This window comes from Crocuta crocuta, unplaced genomic scaffold (assembly GCF_008692635.1).
Source record: "Crocuta crocuta isolate KB4526 unplaced genomic scaffold, BGI_CrCroc_1.0 scaffold223, whole genome shotgun sequence".
Classification (NCBI taxonomy): Eukaryota; Metazoa; Chordata; class Mammalia; order Carnivora; family Hyaenidae; genus Crocuta; species Crocuta crocuta.
Genome location: NW_027529426.1, coordinates 348,594 through 371,687, shown reverse-complemented (window position 1 = coordinate 371,687; position 23,094 = coordinate 348,594). Strand labels below are relative to the sequence as shown.

At 35.0% G+C, this 23,094-nt stretch overlaps 1 long non-coding RNA gene across 3 annotated transcripts in view; it reads left to right on the top strand.

The window, feature by feature from the left end:
• LOC144227267 (uncharacterized) overlaps positions 1-13,624 on the top strand; it is a 53,249-nt gene extending 39,625 nt beyond the window's left edge. For 2 of the 3 annotated variants that reach the window (XR_013333889.1, XR_013333887.1), the window contains 2 exons: positions 6,319-6,386; positions 12,247-13,624. This is a non-coding gene — a long non-coding RNA (uncharacterized LOC144227267). The remainder of the gene's footprint in view (positions 1-6,318; positions 6,387-12,246) is intronic. The other variant, XR_013333888.1, reaches the window with a different exon arrangement.
• The last annotated feature ends 9,470 nt before the right edge of the window (positions 13,625-23,094 follow it).

The window sequence follows — 23,094 nt, the reverse complement described above, 5'->3', positions numbered from 1 at the left end:
GAAATGAAATAAATGGTCTGCAAATTAAAAGGGATTCCTCTCTTTTGAAGATGTTAAGGAGTATTGCACTATTGTCTTGAATATTCTGTTATTTGCAGAGTCAGCTTTATTTGAACTTGCAGACTAGAAGGTCATATAAGCAGGTGAAAGAAATTCATTCTCATTTTGCTTCTCGTATGTGAAAAACCAATACCGCAAAAGATATAAAAGAAATTTCTGATTTCTTTTTAAATAGGAGATTAGGAAGAATTACAGCTGTTTAACTGTCAAGAAGGCAATGATCACAAAGTCTCAGGGAAGTGACAAATGTTTTTATCTAGAGTATACATAGGGTAGCAAAATATTTAGAAACTTACCCTAAGACAATTTTACAAGTTACAAAGGAAGTAAAAATAGGCCCCGTTGACAAAATATTTTTCTGGTATCTCTTCATGTAGCATCTTCCTGTCCCCTGCTTTTTCGCTAACTTCTGAAGATATTACCATCAACTGAATTCATGGAAATTAACATAAAGATTAACTCCTATTCACCAACAACAAACTGATAAATTTTTCCATGCCTAGGAGGACAATACAAATAATATTTCCTGAATTTTATACATGAAATAGTTACTACTATCAATCATGGAATGAGTTCAGTAAGAATACATTCTGTCTGATATTTTAGATCCTAGGAAATTTTCAATAAGACCTATGCAATCTTCTCTCTATTTGTTTTCAATAGATAGGATAATCAAGAATATAGGGATAAAAGATTATCCCTTGTTCTAGCTCTTTCCACTGGATATTTTATGCACCTATGTTTCATGTTTCCATATTATCTGGTCTCTACATAGGCAGGGGAAGTGTCTTGTGCAGATTTTGTAGCTCACAGAAACTCATAAAGTGTTAAGTGATTATGAACTATGTACTAACTGATTTAATTCCTCATTAGAGGATATTGAGAAAACATATTTGTTATCTGGTCCAATTTCCACTAATTTCCTTTGTGTTCCTGAAAGCAGCTCCCAATGAAACATGTTCCAATATTCAGGAGTATGGATTCTTAATAAGCGTGAAGGTTAATTTTATGTGTCAGCTTCATTGGCCATTGGATGCTCCAATTAAACATTATTTCTGTGTGTTTCCAAGTGAGATCAGCACTGGCACTGGTAGATTCAGTAACATAGATTGCCCTCCTCAATGTAGGTGGGTATCATGCAATCCACTGAGGTTTTAAAAAGAAAAAAAATGGAGAAAAGGAGGATTCACTCTTTTCCTGCCTACATACTTGAGCTAGGACATCATCTTCTCCTTCCCTTGGACTGGAATCTACATTACCTGCTCCCTTGGTTCTCAAGTCTTTGCATTAGGACTGAAATTATAGCAATGGTTCTCTTGCGTCTCTAGCTTACAGATGGCAGACCATGGGGATTCTCAAAGTTTGTAACGATGGAAACTGATTATCTCATAATAAATGTATGTATATACACACATATCTATATATCCTATAATGTATATCTTATATCTCTATATATTTATATAGAGAGATATTGGATATACTATATATATATGATAGTTCAGTTTCTCTAGAGATACTTAACTAATACAATAAACTCTAAAGGTAAGCAAATATCAGCAGGGTTATTTAGCTCAAATTTGACCCAAGAACAACTTCAGTTCTTCCTATTCCATGGTCAACGCCTTACAATGGCTGCTCTGGATAATATATGCATTCCGAGTTAAGCAGGCACTTCAAATGAAGGTGTGTTTCAGGAATTCAGCTGAGGAATCATAGATATTAGAGCTGGAAGGAAACTAAGGGTAGAATTTGTCTTCATCTTAAAGAGGATGAAAATGGTGCAGAAATTTAGGTGTCTTGATACGTGAACAGGTTGTCTTTTCAGTATATAATGATATGTGCTTTGATATTTAATTATATAGCTTCTAGTTCCCTCAGAGTTCATAGTTTGGAGATACATGGAACACAACTCAAATTTGATCCTTTAGGACATGAGACAGATGCAAACAATCACTAGCGAGTCCTTGAACTGCTGAGGTTAGAACGGTTGTGAAGACTGACCAGTTCAGCGAAGAGTTCTGCTGGAGAGTAGAGGCACCTGAGCCATACTTAACTTCCCATGTTCTAAAGCTTTTGCACAATACTTGTCTTAGACAGCACTCCTGGGGCTTTAGGAAGACGATGAAACTAGAGAGAGAAATTTCAGACAATTATTCTGGAGGAAGAGACACCCTTAATTCCTGTGTTCATCCATAGCTTGGCTTGTTATTGCAATTGTAAATATATAAACTACTAACCAAAAGCATTTTGAGCATGAGAGCTCACTTTGATTTATTCTGATGCCATATTTTATTCCCTTTTACCTGTGTAAGGCTCTGTGCTAGGTGGTGGTTCCTGACTATAAAACCAGTAAACCACTACTCCTGCCATCAGAGTCTACAGTCTATTTGATGACCAAGAGACAACTTCGAACTTCAGTGAGCTCACATGAGGGATTAGGTTGCAGCTTTTTCATGTTTCCTATTAAACTTATGTGTAACTTTATATCTGTCCTGAAATAGAAATGTTAATGGTGAGAACAATAAGATGATATTTATTATGTGCCTTTTCATATCCTCAGATGATTTTGTTAAGCAGCTTATAATCTTGTCACTTGTAATCCTCTCAACTATAGTTCGGCAGGTTGGGTATAATGATCCCCCTTTTTCCTGATAAGGATGTTTAAGGTCACTTAATAAATGGTACACACTGTTTGGAAAAATTAGAAATCCAAATTATTAATGGCAAATATGAATATTTAGGGAAAGGAAATAAGGCATATCATTTTTATTGGTTAGAAGGGAATATTTTCAGGAACAGTTTTTGAGGAATTTGAATTCTTTGCTATTTTGTTAACCGACCAGTTGGCAAAGTACTTAATATTTCTGCTAGCAAGAAATGCCCTTTTCCTAAACATCTGCAATAGAATTTCCTTATCACTCTTGTGCTCACTTTGAGCATTGTGGAAATTAATATTATTTCCATTTAAAGTTTGGTTAAAATAAATTCAAAAGCTAATGTTTCTGAAAACAGCCATGATTCCTTTTTAAAAGTGCAGGTTATGTCAAACACTAGCTATGAAAATTTGTTGAAGCATTGCATTAAGTAAGCTTCATTTTTGAAAATAATTAGGAGTAATGATAAGCCTTGCTTTAAGAGTCAACAAAGTAATTTTAAGAGAAGTTGTCAAGAGTTCATGAAAGTCTCCTGTAATGGAAAAAGGTACTCAGGGAAATTCATGTTTCTTGAGAACATGTATCATATAACTGTGGTCTATTTTACAACTGTTGCCATTAGGAGAAGTCTAAATATCTCTCATGCCAGAAATTAAAGGCTATGATTCCAGAACCATTGGTTATCACCAACAAGCCTCCCCCCATCAAAAAATGGTGAATTTGCTTTAATTACACATGAAAAAAAAATCAGTTAGAATAAGAAAATATAAAGATCATTTCAAAAAATTATTTTTAAGGTATTTTATATCTTAATTTTTGTTCTAATCATGAGGACTATTTGAAGTATATTCTTTGTTCATTTAAAACAGAGTTCTAATTCTATACAAAAGTGGATTAATAGTTGGAAAAGTATTCTATATTCTCTGTATTTTAGCTCAAGACTTTAATGGTGAATTGAGATAACTGGATCATTAGGCCACATAGAACATGTGAACACATACTTTGAGACAGTCTGTCTTAAGGGAATATGACAGTTCATGAAGCATGAATATGTCAGCTAATCTATATATAGATGGGGCTGAAAGCAATAACCTTACCACATCTGGTGCAGAATTTAAGCAGCTTCAGCTACCAAATGGAAAGTGCTTCATCTAAGAAGGTCAAGGCATGAACTTAATACAGGAGGTTAAGAAGGTCCACAGTTTCAGTATTCATTCTCTTAAAAAAAAAAAAACACTAGTATCAGCATTAAAAGAATTCAATGCAAATAAACAAAGAAAAGGCTTAAATAACAATTAGGCAATCAAAAATATAGCAGAAACCATTTTGTGTGCCTGTAGCTGATGGAGGGCATAGAGGGAAAAATTAAAAAAATACTATTGAGGGCATAGCTATTGCTCATCTTTGCAAAAGAAATAACACCTATTTTAATTTTTATTCTGATTCTAATCTTTTCTGAGTATCAATATTAAAAATATGTTTTATCAATACAAATTCATTTCCTAATTAAAGCAACACACATACACACATATACACATATTTTGGTCCTATTTACACATGTTAATAAAGCAAAAAATATCATTTGATGAAGTATATAAGATTTTCTAAAATGTATTAGTAAATTATAAAGAATATTTTTAAAATAGATTTTTGAAATCCATATTGGTATTTTTACAGCCACCCAGTAAAAATGTTGTAAAATCTAAGAATCATGTCACTGAAAAATGAAAAGCAATTTTGTTGCCTCCCAGCCTCTTACACATGGTCTCTTAATCACTGGATTAATACCAAATCCAGAGAAGATTTTGCTTCAAATCTCTAGTGACACTGCAGAGAAGGATATACAAAGAAGAAGACTCTAAAAGCACAGACAGACCCCTCTTCCGTGTTAAATTTTAGGATTTTTTTTTCCAATCAAAAGAAAGTTCAGAGTTTATCCTGGACATCCTTAATGAAAGTACAGAATTTAAACTTTTCAAAATTAGACTTCTAAGAAGAGCAATTTGATTCAATTTTTGCTGTATCATGTCTATTTTCATTGGATCTAAATTGATAGTGATATTTGATTCTCCCTCCCCCACCCCTAGCAACCTTTATCCATAGGTAATAGAAACACTGAATATATGAATTGCTTTTTAAAAAAATAGTTTATTGTCAAGTTGGTTTCCATATNCCCCCCACCCCCATCAGTCCTCAGTTTGTTCTCGGCATTCAAGAGTCTCTCATGGTTTGCCTCCCTCCCTCTCCCCAACTATTTCCCCCTTCTTCTCTCCCACGGTCCTCCGTTAAGTTCCTCCTAATCTTCCTATACATGCAAACATATGGCAACTGTCCTTCTCTGCCTTATTTCACTCAGCATAACACTCTTAAGTTCCATCCATGTTGCTACACATGGCCAGATTTCATTCTTTCTCGTTGCCAGGTAGTATTCCATTGTATAGATAAACCACAGCTTCTTGATCCACTTGTCAGTTGATGGACACTTAGGCTCTTTCCATATTTTGGCTATTGTTGAGAGTGCTGCAATGAACATTGGGGTACATGTGCTCCTATGCATCAGCACTCCTGTATCCCTTGGGTAAATTCCTAGAAGTGCTATTGCTGGGTCATAGGGGAGTTCTATTGTTAATTTTTTGAGGAACCTCCACAGTTTTCCAGAGGGGCTGCACCAGTTTACATTCCCACCAACAGTGTAGGAGGGTGCCCATTTCTACACATCCTCGCCAGCATCTAGAGTCCTCTTATTTGCTCATTTTAGCGACATATGAATTGCTTTTTAACAATTTTACACATTGTTTTATATCTCATATAAAATAAGGCATTCCATAAGATTTTTTCTTTACTTTCTTTTCTTTTGCTCTATTCTGTTTGTTCATCTCTCTTGCAATGTTCCCAATACATCTTCGTCAATGATGCCCCATTCTAAATCTCTTCTCCTAAATTCTATCTCTAATCCAGTAGAACTTTCTACAGTGATGGAAATGTTCTCTATCTACACTGTCCAAACAGTAGTCACTAGATGCATGGGGCCATTGAGCCCTTTTGATGTGGCTAGTGCAACTGAGAAACCAAATTTTAAATTTATTTATTTTTCTTTTTTAAAGTTTATTTAATTATTTTGAGAAAGAGAAAGAGCACAAGCAGGGAAGAGGCAGAGAAAAAGGGAGAGAGAGGATCCCAAGGAGGCTTTGTGGTATCAGCACAGAGCCCAACATGGGGCTCAAACTCAAAAACTGTGAAATCATGACCTGAGCCAAAATCAGGTGGAACTCTTAACTGACTGAGCCACCTAGGTGCCCCCAAAATTTAAATTTAAATAGCTATTTGTAGCTAGTGGATACTGGATTGGACAACACAGTTCTAGACGTTCATTCTGGAATGCCTGCTAGATTTCTTATGAATATTAACTTCAATATTAAAAGACCCAAATATAAATGTTCATTCTGTGGTCAAGGCACCAGTTCCCCCTCCCCATCAAAATGTATGCACATACTTACTAATTTCTTCCTTTCTGTCTGTTTCTCTATCTCTGCTGCTTTCATTTTCATAGACACCACACATGCACACGTACACAGATATGACATTAAACTGCTTTTTCTTTCAGGTCTTATAAGTTAAATAGTCATCCATCCCTCCTGGATATCATTCAAGTTTGACACCTAGATAACTTAGGTAAGTCACTGTTCCTGAGATATGAACTATATCACTATAATCACCCCTCCCCAAATGGTGTTTTCCTCTACCTTATACCTAGGGTATGCTTTTTGTATCTGCCCATTTCTCTGAACAATTCTTGATTCTTATCAAGACATCATCATCTCTAATTATAGTACTAACATGTGAAACATTATTGCATGTTAATAGATATTTGTTTTCCGTAGACAAAATTCATTTTTTAAAGAATATAATTTATAGTTAATCTCTTGCCTACTATGAACTAAGAGGATAAATTTTATAATTTTCTTTTTTTAAATCATAGTTAACAACGACAGTATTACTTAAACTATGCTTGATAAGCAATATAAAGATCTTGTTTTGTTTTTTAAAGATAATTTTTGGTTATCATACTCCCCTTTTCAAGTTGTCATTTAGTCCTAATTGGAATACCTATTGAACTTTATGTCCTTCTGGCTTAGGAGTGGCCATGTGACTTATGCTAGCTTCATATTATTGTTATTTCCTAGGATTTGAATCATAAAGAGATGTATTTAACTCCTATCCTTTCTGAGTTTGCTCATCAGTTTTGTCTTAAATTCTACAATCAAAAAATGACTCGTTAAAGGGTTTTGTTAAATTCAGGCCATAGTTGTCTCACCATTTAAAACACACACACATACAAGATGAAATCATTATAAAAAATTAAAATTGTATAGTCAGCACAAACCCTATGAGTAGGAGTCAAAATATATATCAGATGAAAGGGTTAATAACCTGAGAACAGGCAAATGATCGAACAGTCTAAAAACTAATTTTAAACATATGGATTTGGAAAGGATCTAGAAGTAAAAATACATAATTATTAAAATAAAACAATAAATGGATTAGATATCAAAAAAAGAAAATATGAGAGAGAATTTATGAATTATATAACCAAGTAATTTTTAAAAATACAAAATGTAACAAAATGCCCAAAAGTTTTGGTAGCTAGAATGAAATCTTGTAGCATGTAGCTAATAGTATTTTCAAAAGGGTAACATAGAGAACTGAAGTTAAGATAATGGCCAAGAATTTTCAAAATCTGAAAAAGGACTTAAGAATTATTCTAATCCTGTAGCAGAAAAATAAAACACATTCAATATGGCACATTTTAATAAAATTGCAAAGCATTAAATACAAAGAAAATAAATAAAAAACAGATTCCCAGCCAAGAAATGTCAATTCAACAAGTGGCAAATTTCCCATTCACTGTGAATGTCAGAAGATAATAAAATAGTATCGTAATAATGGTGTGGGTAAATAATTTTCAATCTAGAACTCTATTACCAGATACATTTCAACCAGCTAAATTCTCTGACCACCTAAGAATGAAGAAGAAGTAATGGCATATTTAAACAAACACAATTTAAAACTTACAGACTTCTAGAAGATGAAGGAATAGGGTTCATCAGTTAGCCAGGTTTAATTGATTGCTTTAGAATATAGTTTTGAACCTTCTATCTACTTGATACTTTTAAGTGACCACAGGTATTTGACACTTTATTCAATACGGTTATGATTGAACCTTTATTCAGTGTGGTTATACTTTGTGGTTATACTGCGTGGGTGTGTTCTGATCATGGCCACCTATTCTTAATAGAGCTCCTCTCTTTTGTCTGTGACTACTTTGTAACAAATTCTCACATCCTCTCCAACTCCAATTTGATCACTCTGTAATTTTACTCTCCAACTCAGTAAAAGCTGTTCAACCTTTCCAGTTCAGACTGATGTCATCCTCTTTTCTACACAGAATGCCCTAATCTTATCAACACATTCTTCCTGCTCTCCTTTGAAATATATCCAGATTCAGCCTACTTTTCATTCCCCTCACACTGTTGCAACTGACCTGGCTACATAATCTTTCTTCTAGACCTTTTAATAGACAACGATTGGTGTCCCTGCTTTCATAATCTATCCCACACATGACTATAAGCAAGATCCTTTTAATGTGTGGCTTGATGGTTATCATCAGTTTGGGAAGTGTTCTTCCAGAGCCAATATTTTTTCAAATGTTGTTTCTGCCCTATAATTCTTTGCCTCCCAAATATACATGTTAGAAGTCCTCACGATGTCTGAAAGGTCTCTTATACACTTTCCAATATTTTCTATCCTCTTACATCTTCACGCTTCCATCTGGACAGTTACTGTGTCCTACAATCCTGATCATTAGCCCTCTCTCACTGTACCTAATTTTCTGTTGACCCTTCACTGGAAACTTAATTTTTAATTATGGTATTCTTTTTCTGTTGCAGAATTTTCATTTTAATTTTTATAGGAATAGAGGTGCATTTGTTTTTTTTTTTTAATTGTGAAATTCTCTATCTTATCATCTACTTTCTTGAACATAGCAGTTATGGTTATTTTAAAACTCATGTCCTATAGCACCAATGACTGGGTCATCTATAAGTCCCTATCACCAGCTTTTGTCTTCACTTTGTTGCTAAATATGTTTCACAATTCTGGACTGATTACTGAGTGCTGTGCATGAAGCTTTCCAGCAATCTAGATGATGTTATCTTCCTTCATGGATAGATCACCTTGTCTTTTCATAGGCATTTAAGAGTTGGGTAGCATCATAATAATCCAGGTAGAAACTGAGCTGACTAAAAGCTAGGCATCCGTGGGTAAGCTTTTTCTGCATCTGGCTCATCCAACTCTGGGAGTTCCAACAGAGAGCCTAAAGCTCTTAAAGAACTCTTCTTTGAGGAGACGACAAAAATTCTAAATTTTGTCACTTCAGTACCACAGGACAGTCAAGCACTTTGTTGTTTTTCCGTGTTATTTCTGCTTTTCTCTTAGATTATTGCCCCCTGCAATCTAACAATGTATCAAATAACATTAGTGAAAAATGACAGAAGGTTAATTATTGACTATAGGGTTTACTTCTGTCTGAGATCTTGCCCATTTTTTTTCAACTGACCTCTCTAGTTGTTCTTGGTGGAAATCTTTGTCTACTTACTACAAGGATTTTTATCTTAACTAGAAGTGGAAGTCTCCCTTGTGTGATTTTTTCAAGTTTATTTATTTATTTTGAGAGAAAGAGCACAACCAGTGGAGGGATGGAGAGAAGGAGAGACAGAATCTCAAGCAGGCTGCATGACACCAGGGCAAAGTCGGATGCAGAGCTCAAACCCACAAACTGTAAGATCATGACCTGAGGTGAGATCAAGAGTTGGACACTTAACTGACTAAGCCACCCAGGTGGTTAAAGCCAAGCTACTGAACATATTCAATAAGTAAATAAATTTCCCCTGGGTACATTTTGGCCTCACTATTGCTCCTTGATCACTGTGCTATAGCACATTAGCTTCCACGCAGTTCCTCAAATCACACACAACTGCATTCAACGATATATTATATTCATTCTTAATTTCCTTACTTTACTCAGATTTCATGGTATCCGAGAAGTCTTCTCTGGTCACCTCAAAAAAGATTGCAACGTATCCCAGTCAGTTTATTCAGAGAAGCAAAATCACTAGGATACATACACACACTCACATATATACACATCTCTATAACAAAATGAGTTTTAGGGAGGTTTGGCCTTACATCATTGGTTGAAAATTTCATATAGGGCTTTTGCTTCTGTATCTGGTGTTTACATTTTGAAGTTCAACAAGGCAAGTAGTCAGGAAGAGAGGACAGATGTGAAGTGCAGGGAACAAAAACTGGTTAAAACATGTAGAGATGGGCTGGAAAACACAAGATGAACTAGAACCTAAGAAGACAAATTACAACCTACCTCACCATCTTCGGGTCTCCAGCCTCAAAATGGTGTTTACCTGGGGAAGCTGGCACCCTCCATCACTAACTAAACACACACCTCAGCCAGGAGTCACAGAACCTAAAGAAGAAAATCTGCCATCATCTGAAGTCACTGCAGGCCTGGCTTCTACATGACAGCGGGTAGTGAGCACACTGTGGAAGCTTCAGCAGCTCCTTGTCCCTGCCCTGACCTCTCAGGGTAACAGGAAGGTGACTGCTGGCTCCTTCTGCCTTCCTAATCTATGCCGAATGTTTCTTTTGGCACACAGTGACAGCGAACAAAGAATTCTGGGAAACAGAGTTCCAGCTTAGCTAAATGATACAAGCCCACCCTAGCCCCTCCTTGGTCAACCTGAATCCATATACATTTCCTTTATCAATACTTAGCATTTAAATAAAGATGATAGCAAGCTTTGGCAACTCCCCTTTGTGTAACTGAAACTGTGCCAACTATCTTCCCCTAAAGGACTCAGAGTCCTTTTATCTGTTTGTAGGTGTGTTCATTCTTCATCTAGCTGAGACATACACCTCCCCTGATACTTTGTAACTTTAATTTTGAGAGCTAAGAGTAATTATTAGCATCACATCTTGTGACAAATGGTAGAGGAAAGGAAAAAAGAAAGAGAAAAACCTGGTTAATATATACATAAATATATCTAGGTCATTATAAGTAAGATTCATATCCACTGCAATCCTTCCTTGTACAACTAATTCCATGGTCATAGCTGATCTTTATAACTGCTTGACCCAGGTACCTTAGCTTGCTGTGATTCCTTAGCTCATAAGGAATGATCTAAATCTACCTTCTTTAAGTGTTGAAGTGTATGGACCACCATCAGACCGGCTTGTTTTGGGCTATTGTAGTTTTCCTTTGATTTTAACCATGTACATGGGAGTACTGGGAAAGATCCCAAGGGATCTTTTTTTTTTTTTAAACATTTATTTTTGAGAGACAGAGCATGGGCAGAGTAAGTGCAGAGAGAGAGGGAGACACAGAATCAGAAGCAGGCTCCAGGCTCTGAGCTGTTAGCACAGAGCCCAACACAGGGCTTGAAGTCACACACTGAGGAATCATGACCTGAGCTGAAGTCAGACACTTAGATGCTGAGTCACCCAGGTGGCCCAGGATCTTTTGCATTACGGACATGTTCCTTCTTACCATTATGTTGTAGAAGAAACAAACCCTCCCCGTGGATATAAAGGTCAATTGTCATCTTCAGTACAGTAATCCCCTTTTTTGCTTTTTATATAAAGTTTACTTATTTTAAGAGAGAGAGACAGAGACAGAGAAAACAAGCAGGGGAGGGGCACAGGGGAAAAGAGAATCCCAAGCAGGCTCTGAGCTGAGAGCACAGAGTCCTATGTGGGCTTGAACTTGAGAACTGTGAGATCATGACCTGAGCTGAAATCATGAGTCTGATGCTCAACCTACTGAACCATCCAAGTGTGCCCTCTGCCCCCCTACATTTTCCTCTTTCTTCACTAGCATGAAAAGTCCAAAGTGACCCAGTGGTAGTCTCTTAGACATTCCAACTTCTGCTTCTAGCCAACATGAAGTAATAGGGGCCAGATAAAACTTTTCTCCTGAAAATAATTTAAAAAAAATAAAAGATAAAGAGAGAAAAATAATTTTCAACACATTGTACATCAGGCAATGAAAGATAATGATCGCCAATCTGTTTCTACTATGTCAAATCAGCTCAAAAATTTAGGTTTATTCATATTTAAATGGAAGTCCAAAACTAATAACCCCAAGCTAAGTAAAAGCGACACTTGGTTTGTCTATAGCTGTGAAGAATGCACCCCTTTATCCCATCCTTCTCCCCCTCCGTGTCTATTATAGTGAAGGTCATTGCACAATTACCATTACCATTCATTCTGTCAATAAATATTTTTAATTTGCAAAACCTGTGCAGAGAGTGATGCAGAAAGAGAAAGGAAGCTTTATTTCCTAATGGAGTAAACTCAAAGTGGGTTTTTATTCCTGCAAAAGCTGTGAAATACCACACCAATCACCTTCAAACCCACACCGTGAAACTACTAGTCCCCAGACTGTTTTATTCTCTTTTAGAAACCTGTGAAGAAAAAGTGGTATGATGGAGTTAACCCTTGAATTGGTCTTCTGCAGCATGCAAAATAAGAAAAAGAAGAAGAGGAAAAAGAAGAAGAAGAAGAAGAAGAAGAAGAAGAAGCAGCAGCAGCAGCAGCAGCAGCAGCAGAAAGCACTCAAAATTCTCTGTGTTTCATCTTTGGGAACAAACTCCTGGAAGAAAATCCATCAATGACAGTTATTGATTATTTTCTATGTTCAAAGCTATTATATTTTTTTCTGGAGCTTTTTATGTTATGAATATACAAAGAGGCACCATATAGATTTTCCATACTCAAAACGTTTATGAGCTTGCTGGAAATTCTCTTTTCTTTTCTCATTTTTTCCATAAATGTAGCAGAGAGACTGTTTCCAGGACTTTCCAAGTAGTGTAAAGTCATTTAACGTTCAGTAACAAATATTTTATTGAAAATCTATTATGAGTCAGATATTGTTCTGGACTTAAGAGATACAACAGTGACGACAAGTGTGAAAAACATCTGCCTTTATGGAACTTCTATTATCATAGAAAGAAAATGATTTGTTTAAAAGTAGCAGAGAAGACTAGAAACACAAATTAACCAAAGAGATGATTAAAGGGAGAGTTATGGCTATCAAATAAGAAAAGGAATATTAACAAAAACTTTGATTTAAAATTTGACAAGCCCAAACCATTGGGACCCACCCCTTTCCTCTGCATTGCACATTTTCTTTTGTGCACAGAATAGCTCTGAAAGCCTTTGTATAAGATCATTTGAATGATAACTTTCTTGTTTTCCTTTCTGACCCTATAAGTTGACTTAGAAAATTATTTTCACTATTTCTCTGTTAGAAATCAATCTCTCTGATTTGTACAATATAGGCATGCAATTTTGTAAATAATTTAAATGCAATTTTATAAAACCCTAGTGAACATAAGCTTATGAGTCAAACTTAGAAGGTAGCTTTCACTGTGGTTCCCATGATGTGACAGATTAAAAAAAAAAAAAAACTGCAACAAAATTAGAAACAAAATAAACAAATGATGACAACAAGATCTTTATATTCTTTAAATGCTTTATGTCTTGTTTTATAAGCCATCCAAATATGCTACCCTGTCTGGACTACTAACATGCTAATTTAAATGACCTAAGAATTTTGTTCATAGAAAAAAAATCACACTCAGTTTGTTTAAAACGTTCTCTTCAAATGCCTGGGTGGCTCAGTCAGTTAAGTGGCCGACTCTTGATTTTGGCTCAGGTCAGGATCTCACTGTTGGTGAGATTGAAACCCTCATCAGGTTCTATGCTGATAGTATGAAGACTGCTTGGGATTCTGTCTCTCCCTCTCTCTCTGCCTCTCCACAGCTGGTGCTCTCTCTCTCTCTTTTTCTCAAAATAAATAAATAAATGTTTAAAAAATAATAAGTTCCTTTCTTGTATTTGAAATTGGATTCAATGTCCGTGTTACATAATACATCATATTTTTCATCTACACATAACAACAAATATTTATCAGTGTTTATTAGACAAGAGGTTAAATTTTGGGGAATAGTATTATCTCTCTTTTGCTAGGATCTGTAGAAGAAAAAAACATTTAAAATTTGGTTTGGAAAAGAAGCTACTTGGGTGAGAAAATGCATAAATTACTTACAGGAAGAAAATCATAGTCTTGATAAAATGAGAAAGTGGTTTATTATAAACAACGAGACTAAATCTTGTTCTGAGAAAACAGTGGTCCATCCACGAAGAGGACAGTCAGTCAAGAGCCTTGTAACATTTAACCAGACATTTCTGTCTTTGTCTACCTACTCTAACAATTCTACTTCTGAACACTCTTTCCCATAAATAATTCTACTAAAACAGGAATATTTGAATTAATCTGTTAGAGTCTTCTTTTTGCCTTACAGAAAGTATTAAGATACCTTAATACTTTGAAGGGTCCTTATAATTAAATTCTCCAAAGAGGCTTTTTTAAAAACTATATAGGATCTAATACAAGCAACACTAAGGGAACTAAAATTAACACCCTTTGGCTTTCATTGAATTCATTTTTTTAGACATTAACTGAAGACCACTCATTTCTCTTTGAAAAGAACAATCAAAAAATTTTTTAAACAAGTAAAGGAAGAAAATGTTATCTATTTTCATAATTTAAAAACATATACAGCTAACTTCTGTCACTTGTTAATTATTACTCATGAAATTATTTCATGCATGTCTGAAAAATTCGACAGCTAGTTAGAAATAGAGCATTACTGAAATGACACTTATTCATTCAAAGTGAGATTTACTGAATAACAAAAAGGAAGGAGACATTTGTTAAGTAGTAGAAAAGCACAGTTTCCCACCCGTGGGAACTTTGCTTCTACATTATTCCCAATTCACTTTTGAAGCCTTTTTCTTTTACCACCCTTAAGTCATATGTCTTTGAGATCTCAAAATCTTAAGGAAACCAAAATCTCTGAAGGTATTCAAGCCCCCTAAAAGCAAACTCAGATATGTGATCCTAATGAGAGTTCTTTAATCTTAATGAAAATTTTTCCCTATAGTAAACACTCTGTAACCCAAACATTTACTTTCTGAATTTCCCCTCCTACCGAGTCAGTCATGTGTATTTTCCCAATAGATAATTTCTTAGCGTTAGTACATAGAAACTCAACAACTCAGGTCAGGAGTGTTTAGTCAGAATCACTAGGAGAAGCAGAAAGAGTTAGTTTACATAGGGAAAGATCAGAATGAAGAAGAAACTGAGAAAAAACATAGATGAGATACATCCATTGTTCAAGAGGAAAAAAAAAAAACCCCAATAACCTTGGTTACTAATGCATTTCCATTTCCTCTCTCCAGTTTCTTGAAGAACTTTATTATACATTCTCCTTGTAATAATAATAATAGAAGAGCTCCTCACTGCTACAACTAATAAGAGAATAACTAGTCGTATTGAGGGTTTGCCATGAGACAGGCAGTATTCTAAGCACTTCATATATACTAACTGATTTAGTCCTCATATTAAATTGGTGAAGTGGTTACTTTAATCACCTTTATTTTACACATGAGGTAAATGAATCATAGAGATTCATGAAAATTGCCTAATGTTACACTGGTGGAGCTAGGATTTAAAACCAAGAAGTCTAGTTTCAAGGACTGTGCTGTGTTCCTATGCATTCAGTTTTTAATTGTTTCCTTCTGTGGGTTTCTATTACTTAAAACCAAGTGACTTCTACTTTAGGATACAGTAGATTTCTCATACACAGATTTTACCAATCTACCTAAAAAAAAAAAAAATCAATATGGATAGAACAATTATATTCAGGACCCTAGACTTTAAGCTATAAAGACATCTCACTCTCATAGGAAACAAATGAAATAAGTTCAACAACTACTTGGTATATTTCTCTGCAAAAGTTCCCAGGCTGTGGTGCTGGAAAAGGGAAAACCAAGGAGGGAGTAGTCAATGCCTTTAGTGGAAGACACAGACCTGATAGTTCAAGGACACAGGGGCAACTATAGTCAGCAGGGAAGAATATTTATAAGTTGAGAGCAGAACAAGGAAAGAACTCTGAAAACCTGAAGCGTTTTCAGACGCTTGCAGCATTACACAGAGCACTGTTCAGCACATGTGGGAATCCATGTAAAGAACTGCCCAAATGGATAGAAAGGACAGTACCTAGAGCCCAGATGGTACAAGAATAGTTCCTGCTATCCCAGTTATACTGGAAAGCTCCATAGTTCACGCAGAACTGGGTAGTACACCTAGAAGCACCTTTTGTCAGTCAAGGAGGTGATGATTCCTAGACTAATTACTGCTCTTGTCCAACATAAAACAAAATAAAACAAAACAAATACATTAAAAGAAGACCCAAAAGACTCCAATTATTTAAAAATAATTTAAACAACTCCAAGAAAAAAAAAAAGCTCAAGAAAATGTATAAGATTACAAAAATACTCAGAATTCAGGCAAAATTGCACTCAACAAGGCAAAATTAACAATGTCTTGCCTCTAATAAAAAATTACCAAGCATGGAAAAAGAGCAGAAAAATATGACTCATAATGAGGAGAATAATTGGTCCATCCAAACAACTCAGAACTGAAAGAAATGCTGGAATTATCAGGGGAGCATCATAACACTATTATTATTATTATTACACTGCACACATTCAAAAAGCTATAACAATGATTAAGTATCCTAAGTAGAGACATGGATGATATTTTTTTTAAAGGACCAAATCTCTTTGCTACAGATGGAAAATATACAATACTGATTTGAAAAATGCACTTGATGGGATAAAGAAAGACCAGACATTGCAAAACTTAAGTTAGTTAACTTGACAACATAGCAATAGAAACTACCAAAAATGAAATACAGGGAAAAAAGAAGACTTAAGACAATGAACAGAGAGCATCAGTAAACTGTGGGACAACTTCAAGTAGCCCAATCTCTAGGGAAATTGAGTCTTCAAAAGAGAGAAGGAAAATTATAAATATATTTATTGAAATAATACCCTAAAATTTTACAAATTTGATTAAACAATAAGTGCACAGATTCAAGAGAGTCAACAGGCTCCAAATATTAGAAACATGAAAAGAACAACCAAGCAACAAACAAAAATACACCAAGACATAGTGTAACCAAATTGCTCAAAGCCAATAACAGAAAAAAATCTTAAGGACAGACAGGAAAAAAAAAATGTTACATATAGGGAAACAAAAGTGAGAAAGATTTTTTATGACAAACAATGAGTCCAGAAGAGAGGAAAATATTCTTAAAGTATTAAATGCAAACAAATGGAGCCAAACTATAATTCTATATCTAGAGAAAATATTCTTAAAAATAAAGGTGAAATAAAGACTTTTTCAGACCTATAAGAATTGAAAGAATTCATCTTTAGGAGAGTACACTGCAAAATATCTTAAAATAAATACTTCATGCAGAAGAAATATGGCCCAAGATAGAAATCTGGAGCCGCACAGGCAATGAAGAGCTCTTGAAATGGTAAGTATGTGAGTAAACAAATATTTTTGTTGTTGTTGTTGTTGTTCTAAAAAGCTCTTTAAAAGATTAGTGATTGAGCATTGGTAATAGCAGTAGAATCTGAGAATCTATACACAACAGTAATATCAAAACTGGAAGGAGAAAAATGAAAGTATAGTTTTAGAAATTTGTAGATATTAATGAAAGTGATATGGTTTACAAGGAAATAGATTCATTTTAAGTTAAAAGTATATACATTAGGGGTGCCTGGGTGGCTCAGTAGGTTAAGAGTCTGACCGGCTCAGGTCATGATCTTCCGGTTCGTGGGTTCGAGCCCCGCGTCGGGCTCTGTGCTGACAGCTAGCTCAGAGCCTGGAGATTGCTTCGAATTCTTTGTCTCCCTCTCTCTCTGACCCTCCCCTGCTCACCCTGCTTCTCTCAGAAATAAATAAAACATTAAAAATTTAAAAAAAAGAAATATCTTGCTGACGTTTTAATTTGTATAATCTCATATCTAATTTTAAAATTAGTAAAAGTAATGTTCCAAATCTCTTCCTACATATAAACATCTACCTACACATACCTTTTCTACTCTAACTTTCAAGCCAGATCTTCATTCCCCCACTCCGCATCCCTGTGGATTGATTCTCTTTGTCACCATCTTCCAATTTTCCCAGCCTCAAAATCTGTGAGATTCCTTTCTTCTTTTTGTTTCATATCAATTTACTCAAATTCTGTTAGTTTATAGTTTTCAGTGTTTTCAACCCTTCTCTTGTATCTCTCCATACTGTCTTTGTCAAACTCAGATCCCTTATCATCCCTAATTCTTACACATGGAGGCAATGGGTTCTCCACTTCCATTCATGCCTTCCACTCTGCTTTGGTCCATTCCTCCTCTCAGCCTCTTATTTGAAAACCTGTTGTATCTGCTCATTTCCATCAGAATCCTTAGCTGGATTTCCAGGTCCTCTACAATTTATTCTAATTTACTTTTCCAAACCTGCCTCTCATTACTTACCATCATAATCTGTCTATTTCACCCAGACAGTTTTTCTCATTATTCAATATCCCTTCTCAGATCTTACCTCTAAGCTGAAGCTCATACTATTTCCCAACTTTATTCTACTTCAGTCTTGTAATTTCATTCAGTTCTCAGTTTCAATCACAGCAACATAGACAATTTAAGAAGTAGTATTAAAATGGAATTCAAGTTTTTGGCCACTTTCAAATCAGATCAAGTAATCTTTCCCAGGTGATGATTTAAGTAAAAAATAATCTTTTTGTTTAGGAGGTTTTGTTTGGTCCCCAAGAAGATTTTATTAGAGTCAAAATGGTTTCTGCTTTTTATGGGTAATAAAATCCACATAAATGCTACCTGGTTAACAGATTCAGAGATAATATAATTTTGCAGGCAGATCTAGATTTCAAATGGTATTCAATTTTTATACCAGATGTTATGTGCTACTTATCTGAATAAGGTATAGAGTGGCTGATAATAACTGAAGAGGGACTAAAGAGAATTAAGTGACGGAGTTTAAAATTTTAATTGAAGTATATTCTGTAGATAATATTCAATCAACTATTTCAGTATGAGAAAAAGGTTGCATACTTGGAAATGATTATTAAAATCCAAGTTTCTTTTATTCATTAAGTTGGTTAAAATATCTTCTCATTCACAATTACAAATCACCTTTCACATAGATCTGACTTTATTAAATGACATACATTCCTACTGATGCTTGAGGACATAGGAGGACTTAACTATGCGATGTGATTTGTTAGAAAACAGTGAATACTCACTTTAAAAACAGGACCAATTCACTCATAAGCAAAGTAAACCCTTTCCTGACAATTTTAACAATTTCAAGGTCTGTTCCTGTCTAGAGAGCAATGAGATAGGTATGTAGAAGCTCTAGGCACTTTCGTTAATGCTTTTATTATGTGAGCTTAGAATTAACATAGTGTTGGGATTGGCTCAGTATATATTGAAGGGAGTCAAAGAGAAAATTAAGACCTTTTCATAACAAAGGATGTATAGGATATATAGTAATTAGTATTATTTTTCAAAATATTTCCTGCGTGGGAGAGATTTATAGTACCTTATGCCATTAATTTTGGCTTGATTGTGTGACTTGAGATGCACCCCTCCTTTGTGGGAAGGTTTAGTTTCTGTCTTGTTGAATTTAAGAGAGGCCATATGACTTGCGTTGGCCAATAAAATATCGCTAAATAATAAATGTGTGTCCCTTTTAAGAAAGCTTTAGGAGATTCTGGTTCACCATCTCATGCTTTTACTCCTGGCATGAGACTCCTGGATGGCAGTAGTTTCATCAACATTGAGCTGGAATGCAGGCAATATGGAAAAGAACTGCAGCAGACCCTCAACAGGTACACAGCAGAAAGAAAAAATGTGTTTTGTAAAATACTAAGATTTTGTGGTTGTTTATTTAGTGCAACGTAACCTAGTCTACTCTGGCTGGAGCCTGACTAATACAATGAATCTTATTCTTTGGACACTTTTTTTTTTATAACTAGAATGTAATGTGTTGTCAGTGGAAGTTGTATCAATGTACATTTTGTACAGATGCAAATGATTCCATGTTTCCAATTTTATTCCAATAATATTTGATAAAAGCCTTATTAATTTACTTTTTCAACAGGTGATACATACATATGTGTATAAGAGTGTGCAGTGAAAAGTCTCCCTTCCTTCCTGATTACTCCTCTGTTTATCCCTCCTCTCTCACCATGGAAATCACTGTTATGAACTCTTATATATCTTTTCAGTTTCTTTATATTGAAAGAAACAGATACAGACCCTGATTTTCTCTCTGTTTACACAAAAGGTGGCAAACTATGTACATGGTTCTGTACATGATTTTTCACTTATCTTATCTTGTAGACTTACTTATATCTTGAAGACTTCCCCTATCAGTACACAGGTAGCTTGCTTATTGCTTTTTAGCCACATACCATCCATTCTGGATGTATCATAACTCATTTAAACCCTTTCATTCTGATGGTATTTTGGGTGGCTTGATTCTTTAGCCATTACAAACAATGCTGTGACAAATAAACTTGTATGTATGTCATTTTGCATATGTAGAACCACATATGTAGACTAGATTGCTAGAAGCAGAATTGCCTGATCAGAAGTATGTGTGTTTGAAATTGTAATAGATGCTGCTACATTTCTGATTATAGAAATTGTAGTAGTTTATACTCCCACCAGCAATGTATTGAAGTCTTGGATTCCTTCACTTCCTTGCCAAAGGTATGTCACCAAATACAGGAATATTTACAAATCTGGTAAGTGAATAATGGCAAGTGAGCATAGTTTTAATGTGCATCATTCTTAGAAGAGAAATTGCTTATGACTCCCAGCAATGTAGTAAATCCTCTTTGTTGGTGGCTGGGACACCTGCTTAGCAAGTCAGCCCTGCATCAGGCTCTGTTCAAATTCAATTTCTCCTTTCCTTCATTGGTTGCTACTATTCTAAATTCCTCTCTCTGGTTCTAATTTTTTCCTTCCTCCCTCCCTCCCTCCCTCCCTCCCTCCCTCTTTCTTTCTTTTTTCTTTCTTTCTTTCTTTCTTTCTTTCTTTCTTTCTTTCTTTCTTTCTTTCTTTCTTTCTTTCCTTCTTTTTCTTTCTTACTGTTAATTTTTTACTTTGAGAGAAAAATAGAGTGCATGAGGGAGGGGCAGAGAGAGAATCCCTAACAGGCTGAGGCTGACACCAGGCTGGATCCAACCAACCAGTGAGATCATGACATGAGTTTAAATCAAGACTGGGACACTTAACCGACTCTGTCACCCTGGTGCCCCTGATTCTAATTTCTAATGTCTATTTCTATGTTTTTCTTTCTTTGGCTTAGTGTTTTATTGATTAACTGGAATATAAATATCCTTATGGGGGTACTTTACAAAAAAATCAGTCTTCTACAAAATAAATAAATCCATCGGTATCTTTTCTAATAGGATTCTAAATGTGAAAAGTCAGGAGTATCAGGCTTACATCTGGAGAGAAGAGGGGAAAGGAGAACATAGAGAAAATGCTTGGTAGCACCAAAAGAAACCTCTGCCCCAGGAAAATTATTTGTAGGACTGCCTCTATTTTCTACTCATCTGACCTTGTACCTATAAAGAACTTGACTTCAAATCTCTGTGTCTCCTCTTCCTTTCTAACTCACTCCTCATTGTACTTACTAACTCCAAACAACTGATTGAGGAGCTTAGTTGAATGTAGCCATTCCAGGGCAGCAAATTTAGCCTAAGATCTGGAGAAAATGAAACAGCATTTATAACCTATAGGTTTGTAACTGGTTTTTTTTTCTTCTTTATTTGTAAACTGCATGATGGTTATTATCATGTAGTCAAGATTCCTGGTTTCATATTTATTTATCACTAATTCCTGGCTGTGAGCCTTACAATATATTACAAACTGGTTCTTTCTCTTCTGCCAGAATAGTTGTTCCTCAAATTGTATTATGAACAAATGAAATTCTCTCTAAAAAACACATTGTTACATTTTCTGCATAGCTGTTCCACAGTCAATATTTAAGTAATTGAAATCTCCCAAGAGCAGCATTCTGAATTTTCCAGACCTTTTCTGGTCTTTACAAATAATTCACAATTTGATTTCACTAATAATTTTTTCAGATCAATAGGAAACTAGAAGCACCTTGTTCTCTTTTTCAATGTTAAATTTTATCTGGATAGTAAAGATTATCTGTCAGTTAAGATGTTATGCATGTATCCATCCGGTAGTTCATAGCTTTTATTACAGACCCCAGCAGAATGTCAAAATGTCTATGCCAGGGAATATAACACTCATTTTTAAGATGTACAAAAATTTTAATGTCAATGTCCATAAAGTAAAAATGTAAATTATCCTTAACTTATAAATATGTGAGTTTTTGTAACCCCTAGGTGTCCTCAAAAGCATGAATTAGGTGCATGTTGGGTACTTTAACAGAAGGACGGTCATGATGAAGAAAAGCAGTGTCTCATGCTTTACTTGTATTTCTCACCTTGCTTCCCTGACTCTGAACATACACTATGAGAATCCAATGTAAAGAAATGTTTTCCTGGGCAGGTGATCCCACTCTCCTGTTTCCTTTCTAATTTTGAAATGGCCATGGTTGTTGTCGACACAGCCTTTCTTTCTAAAGGAGTCATATGTGTCTTTGATGTAATTTGCATATTCACCCTCAAGAAAAGAGCATTTTCTTATCACCACCTGGGACAGGAGGAGAGCATGAGAATCCCCTCCCAGACTAAGATTACTTTATATCTCCACAGCGTGATGTTTGACTCCTTCATACGTTCTTATCATATGTTCATATAATAGTTATGTATCTGACTTAATACCCTTAGGTGTAAGCTTTTGAAGAAAAGGTTTGGCTATTTCCTCTAGAATTCGGTAGCCAATACTTTATAATATATAAGCAATGAACAGTTCTGTGTTCATTTTTATTAAATAGTTAATGCATCTCTAGGTTTGATTGACACCACCTTGTTTCACTTGTAGGCTATTGGTTTGTGAGCAACCACTGGTAGTGAGCAACATATTAATGTATTTATAAATTTATATTTATATTTACATTTTAGTCATTATTTAAGAATTATTCAGTATCAGATCTTTATATTTACCTGCAACTTAATATTAGCTTTTAAGATAGATATTTTGTTTTATAACCTATATAACATTTATTTTAGTAGAACAAGCATAATATTTATCAATAAATAAATACACATGTATTTGAAGTGTGGACTCAGAATCATAAAATGTTTAGAAACTATTGTCCCAAAATACGATACATGATGAGGATGAGGAGTTAAACTTCTAAGAAGAGTCGGTTTGTAGGAAAAGCACA